Source organism: Artemia franciscana, unplaced genomic scaffold, assembly GCF_032884065.1.
Source record: "Artemia franciscana unplaced genomic scaffold, ASM3288406v1 PGA_scaffold_74, whole genome shotgun sequence".
Lineage (NCBI taxonomy): Eukaryota > Metazoa > Arthropoda > Branchiopoda > Anostraca > Artemiidae > Artemia > Artemia franciscana.
The window spans coordinates 2,194,440-2,213,654 of NW_027062709.1; the positions used below are offsets into that span (position 1 = coordinate 2,194,440).

The 19,215-nt window shown below is 34.4% G+C and overlaps 1 protein-coding gene across 2 annotated transcripts in view; it reads right to left on the reverse strand.

The window, feature by feature from the left end:
* The window catches only part of LOC136042185 (uncharacterized), a 440,431-nt gene extending 423,846 nt beyond the window's left edge, over window positions 1-16,585 (reverse strand). For both annotated transcript variants that reach the window (XM_065727116.1, XM_065727115.1), the window contains exon 1: window positions 16,450-16,585. The gene's annotated coding sequence lies outside the window, so the exon portion shown is untranslated. The remainder of the gene's footprint in view (window positions 1-16,449) is intronic.
* Window positions 16,586-19,215: the final 2,630 nt, after the last annotated feature.

Consider the following 19,215-nt stretch of genomic DNA (forward strand, 5'->3'; position numbering starts at 1 on the left):
TGGCCAATAGTATCGTTTCTTCAACGACTTTACAATTGGTAAAACCCTACAAAAATTGTTTCCGATGGATATGAGAAGAGGATTTTTGAAAAACTTTTCATTTTAGTTTTATTGATTTTATCCTGTTGTAAGTTGTTTCTTCTTATATATTTTTGTATTGCTGAAGACGGCCCTTGGACAGAGGGCCGTCTTCAAACTTAAAACGAACAGAAATTACTTCGTATATGAAAGGGGCTGCCCTGCTTTTTACGCTAAAGTTTGACTCTTTCTCTCATTTTTTCTTTTTAAAACAGTAAAAAACTTTAGCGTAAAGAGACGTATCAATAATGCAACAACAGAGCACCGCTCAACTAACTTATTCAAATAAAAAAGATCCTTAAAAGACACAAAAAAAAAGTTAAATAAAAGAAAATTACTCAAACTCCTGCTGACAAAATAGAACAGAAGTAGGTTTTTACAAAGACCTTAAAAAGCTATTCGTAGAAACTAAACATAAAAAAGCCTTACAAAACCAACATAAGTTAATATAGACAAAATGATATTTCCATTCCAGTTCAAAGGCATTTTGTTGGGAGGAAGGGAGGGTAATTATTTACTAGATCTCCCCCTAAAAGTTGAAAAAATACTCTTTTTGGCACCTACATTAAAAAAAAAACTGGGAGAAAACAACAAAATTGCCCCTCTCTAGATTAAAAAAAAATCTATTATTTTTGCGTCTTTATTAAAAAACTTACAATAATCCATTTGTTTCTCCCCGTACACTTTCATGGACTGGTACCACTTGTCAAGTGGTTTGACTGCTTGAATTAACAGTTCAGTCGTTTTGTTTGTTCATCGTCAGTTCAGGGTCTGCACCAATATAAGCTTTTTTCAAACGTGACGGTGACCTCCCTTCTTGTGCCTACATGCCATGAACATTGACTAAGGGCAAGTCCCCCCCGCCTTTGAGAAAAAAATTTAAAAAATGACCCAAAAAAGAAAATGAGGAGGTTATTCTTTTAAATCCTGGTAAAAATAAAATTAATGGTATTAAGTTTCTTGCCCCTGAAATTTTGATGATACTCTTAAATCAAAAAGTGTGATATACTGTCACCATTAGTGATCTGATGTGCGTGCTTTTGAAAGCATATGAGAAACAGATGAGAAGGGAACCAAAGTTTGTCTTTGTCTTTGAGAAGAAAACAACCAACAGCATGACAACCAAAGCTAAAAACAACCAACACAGTATATAGTATTAACCAACTAAATCACAAGGCTGATAATAATAAAAAAAAAAACAACAGCAAAAGCATAAGCTTGATTAAAAAACTTAAGTGAAACTTTTAGTTGCATTTATTATTTCCTAAATGTTTCTTTTCTTTTAATTTTAGAGCAGTTGACAAGAGACAACTTTTTCCAACAGGTAATAATAACATTGTTTCTAAAATCGGAGCCCTCTCCCCACACATCATTATGTAATCTCTTGTATTAACGAAAGCTTCTTAGAATCTACCTTAAATGGGACTTTGAGATGAAATCATGGTTGCGGCAATAGCTACCACTAGTAAAGAGTAGACCGAAGTCTGTATGAGCCGAAGGTTTAAAAATGCATAAATAAACAGTATGGTAGAATTTTTGTAGGGTTTTACCAATTGTAAAGTCGTTGAAGAAACGATACTACTGGCCAGTCCGAAGAAAAAAAAAGCCAAAATATTCATTCTAATTTGTTTCCCATTGTTTTGAGAAAGTCCCTATTGTTCTTCTTGTTTTTGGTGTTTGTGATGGAAAGAGAATGTGGTCTTCGTCGCTATTTACATATTCAACTGAATAGTAACTTGCATTTAAGGAAAAGAAAATCAGAGGGTTTTGAAAAACAGCCTGTAATACCTCAGAAATGGCGTCAACTTGTAATAAAATACATTTTGAAATTCCCATTATTGAAAACAGTTAACTCGAGGTTTAAAGCTCGAAAAATAAGGAAAGTTTTTTTTTATTTCAAAATATTTATAATTCTATTATAACTTTTTACTTGGCTCTTTACTTTCTTAATGAATTATACTTAACTTTGATATATTTTTTTTTTACTCCTTTTAGTAATGACTATTCTCATTTATCATTTTTCATATAAGGCTAGGAAATTGTCTTACTTACGCACCAACAAAAACATTACATAAAATTAGCAAGTTCCCTTAGCCTATTGTAAACAAATACACCCAAACGTTCCGGGAGTGTTATGGTGGGCTATAAAATTATTTACTGAAGTACAAAATGTGTCCCGGAGGTTGGTAACAGATTTATGATCACAATAATTATAAGGATCTTTTTATTATCTCAAATCACCTAAAATCTCTAATATTTAGTTGCTAGGTGAGTTTTAGCTACATAGTTTATCGTTTGTTCCACTTGATTATTCACTTTAACTAAAGAGAAAAAAAATAAAAAACTTTAAAAAAAGGACTTTTTTGCCCAATGTCTTGTATATCCCCTTCCCTGTCTCAACTATCCCCCTTACAGAACAAAGACCTGGAAAAAATCTTTTTTGTGGGATTAGGAATCCCAACGCAAGTTTTACTTTTATTTCTTTGCTATTTAGCTTACTGTATTTGACGTTTAACTATGATGAATCTTTTTTTTTTTATTCCTTTTCGTATAATAGTTCAATAGAGAAAATCTGTTTATTTGACAGTAAAACACACTTCCTAAATAAAAGGATTTTCCCTCTTGAATATTTATACGTTATTTATAATCTCCTAAAGTATCTTATATTCAGTTGTAAGGTCAATTTAAGCTGCAGGATTTACGGTCTTATCCCCTTAATTTCCTATTTAAAAGCGGCAAATCAAATCATAACAAGTTAAAACAAATCCTTTTTGTGGCCAATTTATTGTATATTACCCACCCCCTCCCTTCCAGATTGTCACCCTTCTAAAATACCTGGAGAAAATATTTTTGTAGTTCAAAAACATCCATTTCACATAAATCAAATTTTAGTTTTTTAGTCACTTGACCTATTGCAATAGAGTTTAAGCGAATCCTTTAGTTTTTCATTTTCCATATTAAGATAAGAATATGTGAATCGGCTTTGCCTGCTGGTTGGTATTCATTGGAAATTTCTGCCTATATCTATCTATCCACACAAATAGTCATATTGCTTTCTCAAGAGAAGTCACATAAATTACTTTTCGAAAGCCACCTTATAGCAACTAAAGACAATAATAAATTCTGGACCTGTCAAGAACAGGTATATGACTTAGGCCAAACTAATTACACTGGGAACATTCCAAAATTTTTGATCACGAAATGCTAAATATATGAGGATAAAATTTTTGATTTTGATAGAACTTTTCATGGTGAATTCAAAAAACGTCGAATGATCCATAGGTTTTCTGAAAAATTTTTAATTCTTTTGCGAAATTCTAGTAGCCTACTATGAAATCTTCAGAAAATTTCAACAGTGTAGGGGAGTTTCTTAAACAATTTTTCAAAATCAATTTAAAATGTGATCATACGTATTTTAACACAATAAATTTTTGCGATTTTTTAAGTACCAAGGACATCTAGATATATTTTCATAAGCCCCCCCCCCGCCTGGAATCAGGTCTAGGTCTATCTTTTGCCACTATAAGTTTATTCATTCCTAAACACGGCAATTGTCTAAGATTTTTCCTTCGGTTTTTTTTAAAACCGTAAATTTCTTAGGCTACTATCACATGTTCGTCAGTATTGCCAGGTTGAATAGTGAAAATCAATAAGCTGAATTTGATGAATTTGACAACGCATTTCGTCCGTACAAATTCGAACATTAGCAAACGACTGACTTTCAAAGACAACTACACCTTCAAAAAAAGTAACACCTTCTTAAGGTGTTTGGTGCTTAAGGTGTTTGGTGCAATGTGTTTTGACTTAGTCTTTGTTGATTTTTTATCCACGTTTCACTCTTTCAATCTGGTGCCAACTACTAACAAAACTGCATAAGTACGTATAACTACATAACTGTATAACTGTATGAGGACTTTTTCAATGAAAATAGAATTCCTTTTTTTTCTAATTTTTAAAACATGTATGGCTGTTCATGTTTCCACCTGGCTAAATCAAACAATTAGAATTCATTTTCACTTTTCTTGGTACTTTAAGTTTTTCTTTTCTTTGAAGCACCAAAAGATTCAAAAAAAAAAACTTAAATCATAACCAGCCAACTCTGAATATCTAAATGCATTTTTACAAACTTCAATTACATTCTTAAATTTAGCAAAGAGCAAATGCCGTATCTGGGGGAGGGGGGCTATAAATAGTGAGCCTTCCCCCTTTTTTTACTGACTTGCAAAAACGTAACAAAAATAAATATAAATAAATTTTCCATGTATTTTTATACAGCCCCCCGCCCCCACGACAGAATTCTGGATATTCCCTTGCAAAGAGCACTCATAAAAAAAAACGATCCTGGACAACAAATCCGATTTTCAGTTGTAAATTAAATAAACAATTTGAAAAAAAAACTTAAATTTGAAATAAAAAGCGTAAATTTTAAATGCACGAAACCTTAGTTACATAAAAACAGTTTCTTTAAAATTAAATAGAATAGCTTAAGATAAAGACTAAGATTAAAAAGTAGTTTGCTCTAATATTCATTTCATGATAAATTTGAAAATATATCATAATTTTTTCATCAACCTACGGTTTTTTTTCAAAATCTTCCTTTTCTTCCTGTTTGATTATTTGGAGATGCTAATGCATAGTCTGCTTGCAAATCCAGGCCCCTACGGCAGCTGAATTCGAACCAGGGGTCATGCATTACCAACCAAAGATCAATCCTACCGTGCTAACAAGGGTTATTATTTAAAATGATCGGTTAAAGTTTCTTTTCAAACAGTTCGTGGTAACGAACTGTAGTAAGGAGCGACCCGGCTCAATAGTAACCAAAACTCTAAAAAATGGAATTTTGATACCAATACCTACATCAAAAGAATTGCATTTTAATGCTGATTTTAAATATATAAGTTTCATCAAGTTTAGTCTTACCCATCAAAAGTTACGAGCCTGAGAAAATTTGCGTTATTTTAGAAAATAGGGGGAAACGCCCCCTAGAAGTCATAGAATCTTAACGAAAATCACACCATCAGATTCAGCGTATCAGAGAACCCTACTGTAGAAGTTTCAAGCTCCTATCTACAAAAATGTGGAATTTTGTATTTTTTGCCAGAAGGCAGATCACGGATGCGTGTTTGTTTTTTTGTTTTTTTTTGTTGTTTTTTTTTTCTTTTTCCCAGGGATTATCGTATCGACCCAGTTGTCCTAGAATGTTGCAAGAGGGCTCATTCTAACGGAAATGAAAAGTTCTAGTGCCCTTTTTAAGTGACCAAAAAAATTGGAGGGCACCTAGGCCCCCTCCCACGCTAATTATTTTACCGAAGTCAACGGATCAAAATTCTGAGATAGCCATTTTATTCAGCGTAGTCGAAAAACCTTATAACTATGTCTTTAGGGACGACTTATTCCCCCACAGTCCCCATTGGAGGGGCAACAAGTTACAAACTTTGACCAATGCTTACATATAGTAATGGTTATTGGGAAGTGTACAGGCGTTTTCAGGAGGATTTTTTTGGTTGGGGGAGGGGTTGAGAAGAGGGGGATATGCTGGGGGAACTTTCCATCGATAATTTGTCATGGGGGATGAAAATCTCCATGAAGGGAGCGCAGGATTTACTAGCATTATTTAAAAACACAATGAAAAAATAAATATGAAAAAGTACTTTCAGCTGGAAGTAAGGAACAGCATTAAAACTTAAAACAAACAGAAATTATTACCCATTTGAGGGGCTCACCTCCTCCTAATACCTCGCTCTTTGCGTTAAAGTATTTTTAGTAATTTCAACTATTTATTCTACGGCTTTTGTGATTCTGGGGTCATTCTTAATGAATTGGGACAAAATTTAAGCTTTAGTGTAAAGAGCGAGGATCTGACAAGGGGGCGAACCCCCTCATATATGTAATAAAAATATGAGAATACAAAAGTTCTTTACGTAAGCTAATTTATAAGTTACGTAAATCTCTTACTAATAAAAATATTCGTAAAAAATTAAGTTCTAGTTGCCTTTTTAATTAACCAAAAAATCGGAGGGCAGCTAGGCTTCCTCCCCCGCTCTTTTTTTCTCAAAATCATTCGATCAAAATTATGAGAAAGCCATTTAGCCAAAAAAAAAAAAAAATGCAAATTTCGTTTTAATTATTCCTCTGCGGAGAGCCAAAATCAAAACATGCATTGATTCAAAAACGTTCAGAAATTAAATAAAAAAAACAAGTTTTTTTTTAACTGAAAGTAAGGAGCGACATTAAAACTTAAAACGAACAGAAATTACTTCGTATATGAAAGAGGCTGATTCCTCATCAACGCCCCGCTCTTTACGCTAAAGTTTTTTACTGTTTTAAAAAGAAGAATTGATAGACAGAGTCAAACTTTAGCGTAAAGAGCGGGGCGTTGATGAGGAAGCAGCCTCTTTCATATACGAAGTAATTTCTGTTCGTTTTAAGTTTTAATATCGCTCCTTACTTTCAGTTAAAAAAAAACTTGTTTTTTTTTACTTAATTTCTATCTGAAACGGCCACAATTTGCGCATACTAAAAAAGAAAATATGCTAAAAACCTGATTACATGTTTTGCATTTTGGAAACAAGTCTTCGTCCTGAAGATTAAAATGATTTACTTTAAAGATTCAAAAAAGCCCAAATTTTAAGAAATAAAGAAGAACCTTTAGATTAATGATACATCCAGATTACTAATTCGAATCTGTGGTATTCCGATTAGGTCTTAGTATTACCCTGTTGAATGCTTAAAGTAATTTTCGATTAAACACTCAAAATTCTTTAAATTGTTCCGGGGATTCGTTTTGCAAATACTTACAAACATTTCAAAATTGATTTTTGCTGCTACATGCTATTATCTTCTTCATATCCAAAAGTTTAATCTTCAATTTAAAGTAATATTCTTTTGCGACAATTTGTGGCTAGAAAGAATTTAGGTGTTCGACGCCAAAGTGACGCTAAAATCGAACTGGGATATGGCTAACTCAGCATGAAAAATTCCATCAGAAGGACAAAGAAGCTTCCTAAGCCAAAAACTATATTTCCCACAATCTGACAAGATAAACATCCGATTCTTAACCTTACAATCACTTTCCATATCTGGAAAATTAAAATTTGAAAACGTCTGGGAGATATTTTTTTGCAGAAGGTAAAGAGTAAAACTTTGAATGGATTGGGGTGGAGGAATATGTGCAGCAGGATTGGCTTCAGGTGGCTTGGTGGTGTAGTGAATTGCTAGTAGTAGTAGCAGTAGCAGTGGGGATTCTTCAAGATTTTTAATTCATGTTATTGCATCAAGTTTTCTCCAATCAACCAATGCCAAAAAAGTGGCCGACATTTCTCATTTTTGAGTTTTATTTTTTCTTCATGTTTTAATTTATAACGTAACTTTTATATAAGACCAAATAATCATTGATTTATCTAAAACTAGAAAGAATTAAAAAATGATTACCGACCAATTTATATTGAGCTCTAAAAAATAGAGGGTGACAGAGAGGAAAAATTCTCTGCCATGTATTTTTAGGTTAATCATGTTTTGTAATGTTAATTAAGTTTCATTATTTTAAACCAATTAAATTAAATTAAAAATTAAAAAACATTAAGCTAAACATATTGTTGAAATTAGACGTGCATTAAAGTATCTTTGATTAGAAACAATTAGTCAGCTTTAAGTTTATAAGTCTTTAAGTTCAGCATTAAGTTTAAGTTTATAGAATTTATTCATAAAGTATGTAATTCAAATTTAGAGTTTAAGAGCATTAAAAAAGTATAATTTACCGTTCTTATTTCGAAAGTAACTTTTAAATATATCTTAAATTATAATGAAACTCTGTAAAACTTGGGCAAAAAAATCATTTATTTATCTAGAACTCTGTGAAACATGAGGACAAAAAGATTTTTGTTGGCTTTAGAATATGGAGAGAAAGGAAGAATTTTTCCCTATTTAGTTTGAGAATGAAACGGTGTGCTGTGTTTCGGATTTCCAAACAGAGTGTAGGCTAGTAAAACTCAATTCTCAGGAGTTCAAAGTAAAATTTTTGTTTCATGGAGATGTATTTGAGAAAGGGAATTAATGATGGCAAAATTGTGAAGTGACAAGTGACAAAACTTCGGACGACGGAAGGGTGACAAAACTCACACCCCTTCGGATAACTAGAAAAACAAACCTAACGCAGAAATTTTTTTGTTAAAGCAGTGGATGAAATGAACTAAAACTAATAAACGTCACTTCAAGCTTTATCGTCATTAATATCAAATTAAAGTAAACGTAAAAATAAGTGAGTCTAAATATTTAGACATCGTTCAGAATACCACGCATAGCAAAAGATGTGCCGAAAAATTTGTTGTTTTTTTCTCATTACGCCGCAAAACCTTCGACACTAGAATAACTTTTATTACGTTATGGAAAAGCAAACATAGTAGCAAGAAAATAGAATTTCTGCATGAGTAACCATAATTAATAAATACTGAAAATGGATTAATAAACCTGTTCTAAAAAAAACCTTTCACGCATGACCAAAGCTTGAATCTTCTTCTCTATTTCACATTTTGAATTTTTGAACAGTTTGCGTGTGACGACCGTGATGTTTTTAGATGATGGTTATGATGATTCCATGAAATTTTACATTAACGTATATTGAGAAGACTTGTTTAACTGTGAAAGGTTATGCCTGACATAATGTAACTTTACTACTTAGCACAGAAAATTACGCACGTAGTGTGAGAGCCGCACTAAACTGAAGATGCTACCTGTTGCGACACGTAATTGTTTCAATTCACGAATAGAGTCCTGTTTTCTTTTTGATTTGCCAACTCCACATGGCACAAACTCTAACAAGCGGGAATATCTGCTTAAAAGACATAAGAAGAATAGCCAGAAAAAGTTATGATACAAAATTAGTCTTTTTCTACAACCAACCTCAATTTTTGTTCTTAAGCGGCGGGGTGTTCACCTTCAGGAATCACATACACGAGGTGGCGTGTATCAAGCGTGACAGAAGCGTGCCATGCATGGCAGAAACTATGCAAAGTGTTGCAGAACTTTACAGAACACTTGACATTCTGAGATGTACACTAGGTACCAGAAAGAGGGTTGCCCCCTTGTTCTTAAGTGGTTTTCACACTTTCACACTAATTTTCTATTCTAAGTGGCTCCGTTTCTGTTGCGTTGCGTCAAGTATAGCCTTTAACATTGAAAAACGTTATTTGATGCTAAAATAGCGTAAAAATCATTGAGAGCATCAGGATCATCATCTAAAGTGATCAGAACACATCATAAGTAAACCATTCAAAAATTGAAAATGTGAAATGAAGATGTATATTCAAGCTTTAACGATTATCATCTGTGCTGAAATAACGATATGCTTGGTCTTTTAGGAAGAGTTTAAATGTTTACTTTCCAAGTTTAGTTACTGCCCATCCAGAAATTTCATTTCGTTGCATTCTGTTGACTTTTCCATAAAGTAACAAAAGTTTTCTCGTATTTAAGTAATATATCGACCACACTTGGACAGCGCCACTTGGAATATAGCCATAAAACTCATTTATTTAGTGGAAAGCTAAATCTCGGTTTAGTAAAATCTCAGTCCGAATAGGCCCTAACCAGACACTGAGTTCTTCTTTGACTAGTTATGTTTATAGCATAAATGTGGACAAAGTAACTTAGCGGACTAACTTAACCTAAGCTATCCACTGTGATTATAAATTGCAAAATAAATGAGGTTTATGGCTATATTCTAAGTGACGCTGTCCAAGTTGACATAACACGTAAGTACCAGTTCCAAACGTTAAATTCTATGCTAAGCTCGAGCCTGTTTGACACTGTTTATGTTACAGACAAAATTTGCTCTTTAAGATTACGTAATGTAACGTAAAGTCGGGAGTTAAGCTAGTGTGAAAGGTTCCACGGCGCAGTATGAAAGCACCATTAAAATGTTGTTTAGACGCCTTAGGGTAGGGAGCCAATCACTTATGCTGTTGACCTATTTCTGGACGTTTCTTCTTTATAAGACAAATTTTTCCAAATTTATCGAAGGCCAGTACTATTCGGACAGGAAAGGATAGAGGCCGATACTTCTAAAAATATCCCAGGTTCAAATTTAGGCTTTCTGTACATTCCTGAAAGCTTTATTTACCTAAGTTATCTTCTGTCCGACGCATTAAAAGGTCAATCCAGTATTTTATTCTAATCAAAATCGGTAAATGTTTAGTTTCGTCGCAAGCTGTCTAAAGTGCGTATTACTGAATATAGCAAGATTCTGATGATCGCATATTGTTTCTTTGTCATTATTAGAGAAGCGCATCCATTTTTCAGCTTTCTAAAATCCTACTCCAACGAGACTAAAAATGCGTAAAGTGGGCTTGCTAACAGGTAACATTACCTACAGAGCGAAGCGTATTAGTCCATGAGCCCCGCGGGCAGCGGAGCGAGGTCTGTATTCTATTTTTATTCAACAAAGAGTGATAAAACTAAAAAAAAAGCTCAAACGAGGCTTATTAAATAAATATAGAATACAGGCCTCGCCCTGCTGCCCGCGGGGCTCATGGACTAATATGCTTCGCTCTATAGGTAATGCTACCTCTAAGCAAGCCCACTTTATGTATTTTTAGTTTGCTCCATGGAGGAGGAGGGTCAACCAGAAATGGATGCGCTCCTAGAATTAGCATTTCTAAGTGCTATAATATAAAAAACTATGCTGCTTCGCAGCATAGTTTCCAGTTTAGACAGCTTGTGACGAAACTAAATATTTACCCAAAATCGCATATAATACAAAACTGAAAAAAGAAATGGGCACAGCCAAAATAAAAAAGCAACAAAATAAAAATAACAAAAATAATCCCCCATTGGCCATCTGCGGCGTATAAGACATCTTTGGATCTTCATGGAATTTTATTTAACTGGAGGACTCCCTTCCCCGTCTGCCTTGCGACAGCTGGGAATGGACCCCAGCTCTCGTAATCCCAATTCCCAAGCACATGATCTACGGTGTGAAACTAAATATGACTATGAGATATTCCCTTGCGAAAGGCAGGATAGAACTAGAAAATCTTTTGTCAGGAGGCGCGGTCTCGTCCACTATGCGAACACAAGAAATATACAAAAAATGAAAACGATAGATGATCCACAAATAGCTCAGCCGTTGCCGGGATACTCAAATAATTTTTGCCAAATCAAATAGTTCGTGGTAACGAACTGTAGTAAGGAGTACCCGGCTCAATAGTAACCAAAACTCTAAAAAACGTAATTTTGGTACCAATAACTACATCAAAAGAATTGCATTTTAATGCTGATTTTAAATATATAAGTTTCATCAAGTTTAGTCTTACCCATCAAAAGTTACGAGCCTGAGAAAATTTGCATTATTTTAGAAAATAGGGAGAAACACCCCCTAAAAGTCATAGAATCTTAACGAAAATCACACCTTCAGATTCAGCGTATCAGCGAACCCTACTGTAGAAGTTTCAAGCTCCTATCTACAAAAATGTGGAATTTTATATTTTTTGCCAGAAGGCAGATCACGGATGCGTGTTTATTTGTTTTTTTTTTTTGTTTTTTTGTTGTTTTTTTCCCAGGGGTGATCGTATCGACCCAGTTGTCCTAGAATGTTGCAAGAGGGCTCATTCTAACGGAAATGCAAAGTTCTAGTGCCCTTTTTAAGTGACCAAAAAAATTGGAGGGCACCTAGGCCTCCTCCCATGCTGATTATTTTCCCAAAGTCAACGGATCAAAATTCTGAGATAGCCATTTTATTGAGCGTAGTCGAAAAACCTTATAACTATGTCTTTGGGGAAGACTTACTCCCCCACAGTCCCCGTGGGAGGGGTTACAAGTTCAAAACTTTGACCAGTGCTTACATATAGTAATGGTTATTGGGAAGTGTTCAGGCTTTTTCAGGAGGAGGCAGGGGTTGAGAAGAGGGGGATATGCTGGGGGAACTTTCCATCGAGGAATTTGTCATGGGGGAAGAAAATTTCCATGAAGGGAGCGCAGGATTTACTAGCATTACTTAAAAAAAAACAATGAAAAAATAAATATGAAAAAGTTTTTTTTCAGCTGGAAGTAAGCAGCAGCATTAAAAATTAAAACGAACATAAATTATTACCCATATGAGGGGCTCACCTCCTCCTAATACCTCGCTCTTTACGCTAAATATTTTTAGTAATTTCAACTATTTATTCTGCGGCTTTTGTGATTCAGGGGTCATTCTTAATGAATTGGGACAAAATTTAAGCTTTAGTTTAAAGAGCGAGGTACTGAAGAGGGGGCGAACCCCCTCATATATGTAATAAAAACATGAAAATACAAAAGTTCTTTACGTAAGCTAATTTATAAGTTAAGTATATCTTTTACTTATAAAAAGATTCGTAAAAAATTAAAAGTTCTAGTTGCCTTTTTAATTAACCGAAAATCGGAGGGCAACTAGGCTTCCTCCCCCGCTCTTTTTTTCTTAAAATCATTCGATCAAAATTATGAGAAAGCCATTTAGCCAAAAAACAATAAATATACAAATTTCGTTTTGATTATTCCTCTACGGAGAGCCAAAATCAAAACATGCATTGATTCAAAAACGTTCAGAAATTAAATTTAAAAAAAAAGTTTTTTTTAAATGAAAGTAAGGAGCGACATTAAAACTTAAAACGAACAGAAATTACTCCGTATATGAAAGAGGCTTTTCCTTCTTAACGCCCCGCTCTTTACACTAAAGTTTTTTACTGTTTTAAAATGTAGAGTTAAGAGAAAGAGTCAAACTTTAGCGTAAAGAGCGGGGCGTTGAGAAGAAAAAGCCTCTTTCATATACGGAGTAATTTCTGTTAGTTTAAGTTTTAATGTCACTCCTTACTTTCATTTAAAAAACTTGTTTTTTTTTTATTTAATAGAGAGTAAAAGACGTAAAAGGAGGTACATAAATACCAAAACTAGCTCATCTATAACAATCTCTCATCTAAAATTTTTTAGGAAGCGAAGTGCCAAGAATTTTTTGGAGAAGAGGAGTTCATAATGCTCGTAATTTTTTACCGCCAAAGAATGGGTTTTGACGCCAATGAACGAATTTTCAGTTTTCAACTGTAAGGAATTCTCAATCTTAAAGGAGACCCTAGAAGCCCTATACTTTCCTTGGCAGACCTTTTGTTTCTTCTTTGAAGATTTTCAGAATATCTTTACACAACCCAATTTGGAAAAACGAACAAAATTTGGTAATAATCGCAAGGTGATACAAGCTTCAAAACTAAATGTTCAAAAAACCTGATCTGCAAAATTCGATCAATCTCATTTTCATCCGAAAAATCTGATATTAGTAACTAAAAAGTATGCATAATGGAAACCGTTTTAAGAAACGGATATTTATTACTAAGTACAATTTATTTTTCCTATAGGGTAAGGAAGAGGCCTCAAAAATGCATTCCTTCATATCATCATTTTCAGTTTTTGCAGAGGGTTGGGTAGTGCAGAAGGATAATTTAACCCTACCCTTCTCTTTGCGCGAGTGTATATCTATAATAACAATTGCACACAAAGGATAGAGATAATATAAAAGATATTCCCCTTCAAGTTGTTCCAAAGGAGTTCAAATAACTATTCTAAATGCGCTGATAGTCAATATTAGAGTTTAATCACAAACACACAGTTTTAGCTCTAGTCTAATCTTAGAAAATACTGCACGATCTTAGACACTGGATTTTATAATTTGAACAAAGGATCTCAGTCACAAATAGATTCAATCGCAAGCCCTATGAAGATGAATAATTATACTTAAACAGAATAGGCCGTAAAGATAACCTTTGCTTAATCTTAACTGTTGAAAAAAAATTTCCAAGATTGTAGTCAGAAAATCCCAGCGATAAATTTACTATTGAGATAGCTAAGGAGTTTATATACCTTTTGAATCAGAATTTCATCCTGAATCTAGCATTCATTTGCGTCGACAAGGAACTTTACCCCTCACCCCTCCTAATATGCAAATATATACACAGGAAGTATATACACGCAAGTATATACATACTTGCGTATATAATTTCGGGTATTTATTTGCACATTAGGGTGGTGGTGAAATACTGACTCAAAAGGTATGTTAATTTCTTATTTAGCTCATTAGTGGGTTAATCGGAGAATGTAAAATCCCAACTAGCCTAGTCTTATCTCAACCTATCAACATTTCCAGGACTAGGGTAAAATTGCAGGTTGGGAGGGTAGGAAATATTTTACCAAAATCAAAGTAGTTCTATTAGATTCCTTATTTTTTGCTCATTGCGAACATCCTGGTCCATTTTCTGATATTGCCCGGCTACCTCCGCCGTGATAGTCCCATACACAGGCCTACATTATATATTTCTTTGTTGTTTTGAATCTCGGGATCCGTCGTATAATGGGTAGCTAAATTCTAGACTCCATGGAATCTGTTTTTGTCTGAGTGACTATGATAGAATTATAATTATTAATACTAAATGAAATAATTTAAAAACGTGGATAATAATGACAGAAAATATAAAAATTTGATAAATTGAAATAAAAGACGTTAAACAGAAGGAATTTCATTGTTTTCTATATATATATATATATATATATATATATATTCCCTAAGGCTATATCATGGGACTATCAGGGGGATGGGGGGTTACATTGTCATAAAATCGACCACGATATTTGGGGAAAGAATATGAAATAAGGAATCTAATGGTACTATTTCTATTTTATTAGCATGCTTTCTTCAAGACTTTTTAGAAATTAGTTTTAATTAGTTTCCCATAAAGTCCATGCTTAGAAAAGTTTAATTTTAATCAACATACTTGGTCTGAGATTAGGCAAGGTCTTAGTACTGGGGGTCCAGCCCTAATTAGATTTTAATTTTCGATCCAATGCTACCTTACCGCTGAATTCTTCTTGAGGCCAGCCACGGGTATAAGCCTAGGCTTGAGAAGAAAACATGTTGAGAAAACAATTCTTACTTCATAATGTGCAGAATTATTGTACTAAACGCATTTTGACTGCATGTCTACTATACTTTACTGCTACCCCCCTAATGTGCAGATATATGCCCAAAATATATTTTTCCCATGTATTTTGCTATGCCACGCTATCGAAAGAAGAGCGATCCTCTTGTTTTGACCCGTGTAGCTGTAAAATGAATGAACTGTGACGAAATCAAAAAAAAGGAAAAACATATAAATATATAATTTGGTCCATATATCCATACATTAGGGAGGTTGGGGGTAAAGTATAGTGTAGCTGCACTCAAAATGTGTTAACTACAATTATTCTGCACATTATAAAGCAAGAATGGTTGTCAGGCACGTACGCATGAATTTTTTTCGGGGGGGGGGCATAACCTTCGAAACAGCAGATATAAAGAAGCACTTTTTTTATTTAGTAGCTAAATAAATGCAAAAAGCACGTACATCAGGAAATACAGATTTACTTTAATCTGTAGTATTGTAGCGGATGGGGGGAAGAAGACTGAGGCCTCAAAAGTACGCTTTAGGCTCAGGTTATGTTCATAGCGATTTAGAACCAGTGATTAAACTATAATATCCCACTGAAATGGAAATTTTAGGGTTAACAGTGCAATATGGGTGCTATGGGAGGTAGTTCTTCTATTGTGAAAACGTCTATTTTAATGAAAAATGATAGTTTCCAAAATTGATCCATTGAAAGCTGTACTTTATCCTGAAAAGGGGGGCCCGAAGTCCCCCCTCCTGCGTAGGTGCCAGATGGTTGTTTATGTTTCCTTCTCAATTTCCCCTAAGCTAGGTTTATACCCAGCAACTTTATTAGTTACGAAGTACGTTATTTAGAAGAATATGTCTTAGGACGAACTGATGAAAACACGTGACCAGCTATCCGCCAAGAGATGCTTGCATGTTTCATTATTTATACTGGTTGGAATACTAATTAGAAAGGTGGAGGATGCTTGTGTATTATCCAGAACACACTCAAGAAGTGAAGTTAAGTAAATTATTACGAAATATACCAAAACATAATGAAAATATAAGACTTTAGTAACAAAATTATGGAAACTACAACAGAGAATTATGGATAGCAGGCCGCCCAGAACGCTTTATATTAAATACCTAACCACCTCAATATATTAAATATTTAATTTAAATAAACCGAAATCATAGTTTTGTCACTAAGACTAAGCTAATTATAACCGATTGCAGACAGACAAACCGGTTTTTTTCAGAACTAACAGAACAAACTTCTTGAGTGTGTTGGAGATAATACACAATTTCCAGGTGGGGTACACCCTCAAAATCACCTGTATCGAGTCCCATGCGCAGTTCCTAGTTTTCAAAAAAAAATCCAGGCCAACCTTAATTTCAGTTTTCCATTCCGCGAATCAAAGTGTCAAACATCCATTCATTTTAAACTCTCAGAAAAGTACAAGTTACTTACTAAATTTTTGACAATACTATAGCAATCCCTTAGAATAATGCGTATTCCATTGTTCACATCAATGTTGGAACGTTAGACTGATAGCAATGCAAAAGATATAAACAGACGAAGGTTTCTCTCTAGGATAAAGATCGAGGCACATGCGTTTTTGAAAACCAGTTGCGCGCCAAAAGGGCCTTTTTCTGGCGTTTTATTTCCAGTTTTCCCACTATAAAGAGTCGTAAAACTTGGGTATTGTTAGTGACGCAGTTTGGTTGTAGGACTCATCATTTCAGTGACGCAAATTTAAACATATTTATGACCGCATTGTTTTTCCTGCAACATAACGAGCTGCATCTTCTGAGGCTGATCTGCGAGAGGTGGAAACTGCTTATTAGCATAGCTTCAGTTAAATTATGAGACATTGTTTTTGTTTTTTTATTTTGACTTCAAGCAATTAATTACTTGGCAATAGCCAGTATTTCATGGGGGCATTTGGAAGGGGTGAGGATTTTTCCTCTTTGAAATTTTGCCCTCCCCTCTAGATTTTAAAAACTATCTTGCTCGATATTTCCGTTAAAATTCGTTTCTGGTATTTTCATTGAAAAATTACAAAAATCGTCCTCCCCCCTAGATTTCAAAAAAGCATATTTTTACCTCCCTCTTATATTTCCGTGAATTGTGTTCCTGATCATTTTACTAAATAATCCCAATCAAAATGTATCACAAATGGTTGGGAGGGAGGTGACACACTTTTTAAGTTTGCTCAGAAACAAGATGAGCCTATTATGTCTGTCTAAGACGCTGCTATTACTACAGACTCTTCACAATGCTAAGCCGTCTGAGACCAAAACACTTTTGACGACTCCTTCATAAGAGAACGCTCACGGTGAAAGGTTTCAGGGGTAGAATCAGCCCTTTCTATTTTTGGAACGCCAAAAATATGGAAAGAGTACAAAATTCAGTAATATTTGAAAAGAACAATTTTCTAGAAGAAATTTTTTTCATCAAATCCAAAGGAAAATCTTGGTACCCCTCAGCCTCCTCAAAAAATTCTTACAGGTGATCGCCTCCACCCAACACTATTAAGTATTCAGCTCTGACCAACCTTAAAGGAACGCCAAAGATTGTAAGTCGTATTTTAAATGTTTGTGTATGATGCTTTCTGTTTACGGCAGTGTTTCATCAAATTTACGAGAAATATTTGATGGGAGTACGCCCGAGTAGGCGGTGTACCGGAGCTTGGTGAGGATTTATACCAGCACCGTGCGAAAAAAAACACCGGCTATTAGACGTGGAAGGTCATCTCAAATTAACCACCAGAGAAACAAATTATGATGTTCTGTCATCTCAGCATAAATAATTTTATCCTTCTATTTTCATTTCATCATTTCAGAAAACTATTTCATAATTTTCCCTGAAAATTCGCCTCCCCCTCAAAATCCAACACAAACGCAAAATCCTGCCCCCTTCCTCGAAGAATTTCTGCATTCTTTTCAATAAAAATTTTATGCGTAAACAACGGGCAAATTTTGTAACTTCCAAGTCTCTCCCCACGGACTGTGGGTGGTCATTTTACCCCTAAAGACATGGTTATTTGATCTTTCAACTATACTAAACAAAATGGCTATCTCGGAAGGACGATTAGGTATCTTCAGGAAATAAATAGGTGTGGGAGGGGGCCAGTTGCCCTCTAATTTTTTTTCACTTAAAACAGGCACAGAAACTTTTAATTTTCGTTTGAATACGCGCACTCCCGATCTTTTAGGACCATTAATTCAATACAATCACCCCTGAATAAAAAAACAAAACAAATAAACTCGCATCCGTAATCTTTCTTCTGGTAAAAATTGCGAAAATCCATTTTTATATGTAGGAGCTTGAAACTTCTACAGTAAGGTTCTCAGGTTTGCTTAATCTGATAGTGTGATTTTCATCAAGATTCCTTAAATATTATGGGGTGCTTCCCCCTTTTTCAAAAACAGGGCCAATTTTCTCAGGCTCGTTACTTTTGATGGGTAAAACTAAACTTGATGAATCTTACACAGTTGGAATCAAAGTAAAAGCTGGTTCTTTTGATGTATCCATTGATATTAAAATTCTGTTTTTAGAGTTTTGGCCACTATTGAGCTCCTTACTTATAATGTGTTACCACAAACTGTTTGATCCGCACGCCGAAGCCACTCCGCCAAACTGAAAAAAATAAAACAGAGACATAGTTCTTTTGAAATAAAAACATCGAAAGGGATACATTGAGGATCTTGTCAGCAAAGCTAAACAGCGATGACTTGATCCCACGAAAAAGACATCGAGGCCTTATCACTCATTGTGATTCTAGTATATAGCTACTGAACACTGGTAGGAAGGTTGCGCCACATTGATACACGCATTCCTTCAAGGGGCTACTCACTTCCAATCACCTGGTTTATATCTCACAACGCCATATGTACCAAATGTTCCGCTGCGCTTGGCACAGTTCCAGCAGCCTTAGCATAGTTCCATTACGCTTCACACAACTCCACCACAATTGCAAAATTCCACCAAGCTTGGCACATTTTTACCACGCTCAGAACACTTTAAGCGGCACACAATAGTTACCGAAACTCTAAAAAACAGAATTTTGATACCAATATTTACATAAAAAAAATTGCATTTAAATGCTGATTTTAAATATATAATTCTCATTAAGTTTAGTCTTACCCATCAAAAGTTACTAGCCTGAGAAAATTTCCCTCAATTTAGAAAATAGGAAAAACATCCCTTAAAATTAATAGAATCTTAACGAAA